Genomic DNA, 7,500 nt, shown 5'->3' with positions numbered 1-7,500 from the left:
CCTAAAATTTTTTAATGAATCCCGAAAAATTCTATATATTTTACCTTTATATAGTATTTAGGACTATTTAAAAGGATAAAATTTTTTTCGAAAATCTACATATGTATCACATGTATTATACCGGTACCCTGTCGCAATATAACATGTACGATTTGTATATAAAATAAAATGAAATTTTTTCCCTAAAATTTTTTAATGAATCCCGAAAAATTCTATATATTTTACCTTTATATAGTATTTAGGACTATTTAAAAGGATAAAATTTTTTTCGAAAATCTACATATGTATCACATGTATTATACCGGTACCCTGTCGCAATATAACATGTACGATTTGTATATAAAATAAAATGAAATTTTTTCCCTAAAATTTTTTAATGAATCCCGAAAAATTCTATATATTTCACCTTTATATAGTATTTAGGACTATTTAAAAGGATAAAATTTTTTCGAAAATCTACATATGTATCACATGTATTATACCGGTACCCTGTCGCAATATAACATGTACGATTTGTATATAAAATAAAATGAAATTTTTTCCCTAAAATTTTTTAATGAATCCCGAAAAATTCTATATATTTTACCTTTATATAGTATTTAGGACCATTTAAAAGGATAAAAATTTTTTCGAAAATCTACATATGTATCACATGTATTATACCGGTACCCTGTCGCAATATAACATGTACGATTTGTATATAAAAAAAAAATATACATTTTTTTCTAAAAATTTGCATTAATTCCAAAAATTTTTTAATAATTTATTATAATTATTAATGTTTATTGAATAATTTATTATAATGCATAAATTTCATTTAATAAAATATGATAAAAGCAAAAAAAAATTTTTTTGGTCCCAAAATAAAAATTTTTAGCTGAAAAAAATTTTTTTTTTAAAATTTTTTTCTTTAAATTTTGATTATTCTGTAAAGTTTATGATGTTTAAAGCCATTTTAAACATTATCATATTTTGAGTTTGAAGCACCGGGTGTAATGTCTTTAATATATATGATGGATAGTGCGTGTAAGTTAATGAGATGAATGTATATCTATGTATAACAGTGTATTAGTGGTATTACGTTCAGCAGTCTCACACATATGATATAGTATGGTATAGTATAAGTTGTTTATTTTTCATACTGTCCGTGTATCATTCAACAAAGGTGGTGTAGAGTTGTATATGGCTTGGTATGACGTTGTTGCAATTCTATGGACACTATGATATTACGGATGCACAGATAGAGGAATAACACTTATCGTATATGTATCATTTATGTATGTTGACTGTGTAATGAATACTAAATATAATAAAATAATACACTTTTTAATAGAATAACATTTGTTTCATGTTTTAGTATGATATTAAATGGTATAGAATAGGTTGTTTATTTTTCATACTGTCCGTGTATCATTCAACAAAGGTGGTGTAGAGTTGTATATGGCTTGGTATGACGTCGTTGCAATTCTATGGACACTATGATATTACGGAATAACAGAAAGAGGAATAAAACTTATTGTATATGTATCATTTATAACGTACTTTTATGTTGACAAGAATGAATGTATATCTATATGAAATAGTGTATTTTGTGGTATTATGTTCAACAGTCTTACATATATGATATAGTATGATATAGTATAATTTGTTTATTTTTCATACTCTAAGTGTATCATTCAACAAAGGTGGTGTAGAGTTGTATATGGCTTGGTATGACGTCGTTGCAATTCTATGGACACCATGATATCACGAAAAAACAGAAAGAAAAATAACAATTATCGTATATGTATCATCTATATTATTATTGTATTTTGACTATGTAATGAATGCCAAATTTAAAAATATACACTTTCTTAATAGAATAACATTTATTTTAGTATAATATAAAATGATATTGAATATGTTGTTTAATTTTCATACTGTTCGTGTATCATTCAACAAAGGTGGTGTAGGTATGTATATGGCTTGGTATGACGCTTTTGCATGTCTATGGACACCATGATATTACGAAAAAACAGAAAGAAGAATAACACTTTTCAAATATGTATCATTTATATATTTTATTAACATGAACGCAAAATATACAAAATTATATATATATATACTCAAAATATTCTGGATGGTAATCAGTTTGGTTTATTTTGATATTTAATATTGTATTTTGGTTTTTTTGCTAGTAATGTTTCGAATATGTATATGCTGTTATTATTTTTTAGGTGTACATTGTATTAAATTGTTATCAATTATTTAATGTATGTATACAAAATAATAGCAAAAACATTTTCAATTATTATATAAAAATTTTTTTTTTTACACATGCATATTTATTAATATATGAAATTTTATCTCAGTTTTAATAAATATGTATTGAAATGAATAATAATACAATCTTATATATATTGATAATAGTCTGGATGGTAATCAGTTTGGATTATTTTGATATTAAATATTGTATTATTATTTTTGTAAAAAAATTAATGAGAATTTTGTAAAAAAACCTCTATATGTATATCTTTTTATATCAATATTTAAAAAAAAATTTTTTTTTATTAAATTATTGATTATAAATAGAATAACATATAAATTTTTTTGTCAAAGCAAGTTCATGGGTTATAAGTTTTAAACTTTACACTCCCATATGAGCACACAATATTTATATAAAAATTATTTTTATAAATAATATTACATTGACTCACCTCATACCAAGCGAGAATATTAAGTGTTATTATAACGTTTTTTATTTAAAATTAACTTTTTAAATAAAATTAAAAAATAAATGACGCTTTCAATCTAGCGACGAGTATGAGAAAATGTTTGAAATATTTTAAGACCCATTTGGTGATGGTCTGACAAAAATCATAATTATTTTTTTTTTTTTTTATTCAATAATATTTATTATGAATAACATGTTATATATTTCTTTTTGTAAAAGCAAAAAAATTATATAAATGACATAATAAATATATATATTTGAAAAAAAAAAAAATTAATAATAATATATATATCTCATATGTTTTTTCTATTAATTTTAAAACAATAGAGATATAAAAAAAAAAAAATTTATATCAGTAATGGGTGAGACCATCTGATATTTAAAATGAAATTGTAATAATATTATTATATATTAATAATTATTGTATGAAAATTTTTTTTCTTATAATAAGAAAACAAAAATATCATGTATATTATTATATATTTAATATTATAAATACAAATAGTTCCCTGGTTGATCCTGCCAGTAGTCATATGCTTGTCTCAAAGATTAAGCCATGCATGTCTCAGTACAAGCCAAATTAAGGTGAAACCGCGAAAGGCTCATTATATCAGTTATGGTTCCTTAGATCGTACCCACATTTACTTGGATAACTGTGGTAATTCTAGAGCTAATACATGCAAACAGAGTTCCGACCAGAGATGGAAGGAATGCTTTTATTAGATCAAAACCAATCGGTGTAAATTTTAATTTGCATCGTTTAATTTGGTGACTCTGAATAACTTTAAGCTGATCGCACGGTCTCGTACCGGCGACGCATCTTTCAAATGTCTGCCTTATCAACTGTCGATGGTAGGTTCTGCGCCTACCATGGTTGTAACGGGTAACGGGGAATCAGGGTTCGATTCCGGAGAGGGAGCCTGAGAAACGGCTACCACATCCAAGGAAGGCAGCAGGCGCGCAAATTACCCACTCCCGGCACGGGGAGGTAGTGACGAAAAATAACGATACGGGACTCATCCGAGGCCCCGTAATCGGAATGAGTACACTTTAAATCCTTTAACGAGGATCCATTGGAGGGCAAGTCTGGTGCCAGCAGCCGCGGTAATTCCAGCTCCAATAGCGTATATTAAAGTTGTTGCGGTTAAAAAGCTCGTAGTCGAATCTGTGTCCTACACTGTTGGTTCAATGCTCGCATTGTTTAACTAGCATGTTATGTGGGACGTCCTACCGGTGGGTGGTACAGATTATGTATAAAGTATATTTTAGTGTTATTATTTATTTAATGCATTATATATATTTTTATTATGTAATTTGTCGTAAGTGTTTAACCGTTAAGAGCGGTGGCAGCCCCCAATTGCAATCCCGTCGCGGTGCTCTTAATTGAGTGTCGAGGTGGGCCGGTACGTTTACTTTGAACAAATTAGAGTGCTTAAGGCAGGCTCAAATTTTGCCTGAATATTGTGTGCATGGAATAATGGAATAGGACCTCGGTTCTATTTTGTTGGTTTTCGGAACTCCGAGGTAATGATTAATACGGACAGATGGGGGCATTCGTATTGCGACGTTAGAGGTGAAATTCTTGGATCGTCGCAAGACGGACAGAAGCGAAAGCATTTGCCAAAAATGTTTTGATTGATCAAGAACGAAAGTTAGAGGTTCGAAGGCGATCAGATACCGCCCTAGTTCTAACCATAAACGATGCCAGCTAGCGATCCGCCGAAGTTCCTCCGATGACTCGGCGGGCAGCTTCCGGGAAACCAAAGCTTTTGGGTTCCGGGGGAAGTATGGTTGCAAAGCTGAAACTTAAAGGAATTGACGGAAGGGCACCACCAGGAGTGGAGCCTGCGGCTTAATTTGACTCAACACGGGAAACCTCACCAGGCCCGGACACCGGAAGGATTGACAGATTGAGAGCTCTTTCTTGATTCGGTGGGTGGTGGTGCATGGCCGTTCTTAGTTGGTGGAGCGATTTGTCTGGTTAATTCCGATAACGAACGAGACTCTAGCCTGCTAAATAGACGTACTTTACCGGCATCTCAAGGCCCATCGGCTGTTTGTTTCCCATTTCATTCATTTTCATGTGTGTTATGTATTGTATTTATATATGCATGTATTTTTGAGATTTAACGATCAAGATTATATTTTGTATATATTGTGCTTTATGTTGCATATGTTATGGTGTATGGGTACGCAGTTTTTTGATGTGGTTTTTACTGCCGGCGTACAAATAATTCTTCTTAGAGGGACAGGCGGCATTCTAGCCGCACGAGATTGAGCAATAACAGGTCTGTGATGCCCTTAGATGTTCTGGGCCGCACGCGCGCTACACTGAAGGAATCAGCGTGTCCTCCCAGGCCGAAAGGTCCGGGTAACCCGCTGAACCTCCTTCGTGCTAGGGATTGGGGCTTGCAATTGTTCCCCATGAACGAGGAATTCCCAGTAAGCGCGAGTCATAAGCTCGCGTTGATTACGTCCCTGCCCTTTGTACACACCGCCCGTCGCTACTACCGATTGAATGATTTAGTGAGGTCTTCGGACTGGTACGCGGCAATATTTCTGATATTGCCGATGTTGCTGGGAAGATGACCAAACTTGATCATTTAGAGGAAGTAAAAGTCGTAACAAGGTTTCCGTAGGTGAACCTGCGGAAGGATCATTAACGATATATATAAAATATATTTATTTATATTTTTTGTATTGTTTTTAAATATTCCAAAAAATAAAAATATTATTGATAAGAAATATTTTTTTTAACAAAATTACATATTAATATGTTATTTTCTCAAAATATATAATAGTAATTATGTGTTAAAAGAGATTTATTTTGGTTATGATATCATATTAAAGTAATACGCCAAACTTTTTTTATACACATAATATATCTATACATATAATATAGAGAATATTATATAAATATTAATAATATATTTGTTACATATAAAATATTTTTATATTCAATATTATTATTATTATTAAACAATAATTATTAATAAAATCTATAAATAATTTCTCTTATAAAAAAGTGAAATTAAAAATAGAATATATTGAAATTATTTGTTTATATGTATATAATCTCTATTAAGAAAAATAAAATAAGATTATAATTGATATAATCTATATTTTTATTTTTCTATGTTATATAATAAAAATAAAGAAAACACAAGATAAAATTTTTTTAAAGAATAAAATTTATTTCAAATTTAAATTTCTTTATGTTTTGTCTTGATATTTCTTTTTTTTTATTAAAAGTTATTATGTTAAAAAACAAACCCATTTGTTTTGTACCATATTAATATTATATATATTTTTATGTAGAAAATAATTTATAAAAAAAAAATAAATACATTTCTATAAAATATACCAAATATTAATTATTATATCTAGCTAGCACTAACAAAAATATCAAAAATGTTATGTATATATTTATTAATACCATAATATCTTTAATTTATATATATATATATTTAAAATAAAATATATAATTTATATTCTAGAAAAATTTTTTTATTTTAAAAGAATTTATAAAGATATATAAATTAATAATTTTATTTTTTATATTAAAAATAAAGATTATTATTAATAATAATACTTACATTTAAAATTTAAAAAGATTACCCTGGACGGTGGATCACTTGGCTCGTGGGTCGATGAAGAACGCAGCTAATTGCGCGTCAACTTGTGAACTGCAGGACACATGAACATTGACATTTCGAACGCACATTGCGGTCCTTGGATACTGTTCCCGGACCACATCTGGCTGAGGGTCGTATACATTATATTAATATAATAAAAGATTATTTTACATAAAATTTTTTTTATGAAAAAGAAATTTATCAATAATTAAAAAAGAAAATTTATTTTTTCATATTTAATTAAATTGATAAATAAAATTTTTATAAAAGAAATGTAAAATTATTTATATATGAATGTTTTACGCCAAATATAAGAAAAAAATAAATATAAAATGTTTTTAATAGCATTTAAAATTTATATATTTTTTATTATTTGTCGACATTTTTAAATTAATATATCAATATTATTTTTTATCATTTATATATAATATTATAAAACTTTATGTTAATAATAATATTAATAATAAATGATATTAATAATATATTTTTAAAATATTAAATAAAGAAGAATAAACAAAAATATTATATATTAATATTTTGTTATGGAATATTTTATTTGTAATAAAATTTTCAATATACTCGAAAAAAATTAATATATATAATTATTTATTTTTTATTTTCTTCTCTTTAGATAAATATAAAAATAATATTATATAATAATATTAAAAAAAATTGAGTATGAATAATTAAGAAAATTGTTTACTTATAAAATATAACAAAAACATAATATATAAAAAAAATTTTTGTTTTAATACTTCTAAAAACTTTTACGACCTCAGAGTAGGTGAGATTACCCGCTGAATTTAAGCATATTATTAAGCGGAGGAAAAGAAACTAACTAGGATTCCCTTAGTAGCGGCGAGCGAACAGGGATAAGCCCAGCACTGAACCCCGTGGCTGATAAACAGACACTTGGGGAATGTAGTGTTTAGGAAGATTCAATATAAACCTATTGTTATATAATACATCCAAGTCCATCTTGAATGGGGCCATATACCCATAGAGGGTGCCAGGCCCGTAGTGATTATTATTGATGATAGGTGAATCTTTCCTTAGAGTCGGGTTGCTTGAGAGTGCAGCTCTAAGTGGGTGGTAAACTCCATCTAAGGCTAAATATTACCACGAGACCGATAGCGAACAAGTACCGTGAGG

At 28.1% G+C, this 7,500-nt stretch overlaps 3 non-coding genes across 3 annotated transcripts in view; all 3 read left to right on the top strand.

Moving 5' to 3' along the window:
- Positions 1-3,219: 3,219 nt before the first annotated feature.
- On the top strand, positions 3,220-5,375 carry LOC123303693. Its single transcript, XR_006535788.1, has one exon. It is a non-coding gene; the product is annotated as a small subunit ribosomal RNA (ribosomal RNA).
- Positions 5,376-6,328: 953 nt separating this feature from the next.
- LOC123303689 lies at positions 6,329-6,483 on the top strand. The gene has a single exon (XR_006535785.1). It is a non-coding gene; the product is annotated as a 5.8S ribosomal RNA (ribosomal RNA).
- Positions 6,484-7,118: 635 nt separating this feature from the next.
- The window catches only part of LOC123303695, a 4,577-nt gene continuing 4,195 nt past the window's right edge, over positions 7,119-7,500 (top strand). The window contains exon 1 of the ribosomal RNA XR_006535790.1: positions 7,119-7,500. This exon is cut by the window's right edge and continues 4,195 nt beyond it. This is a non-coding gene — a ribosomal RNA (large subunit ribosomal RNA).

Source organism: Chrysoperla carnea, assembly GCF_905475395.1.
Source record: "Chrysoperla carnea chromosome X unlocalized genomic scaffold, inChrCarn1.1 SUPER_X_unloc_121, whole genome shotgun sequence".
NCBI lineage: Eukaryota > Metazoa > Arthropoda > Insecta > Neuroptera > Chrysopidae > Chrysoperla > Chrysoperla carnea.
The sequence above is the reverse complement of the archived record's forward strand: the minus strand, read 5'-3'. Positions and strand labels throughout refer to the sequence as shown.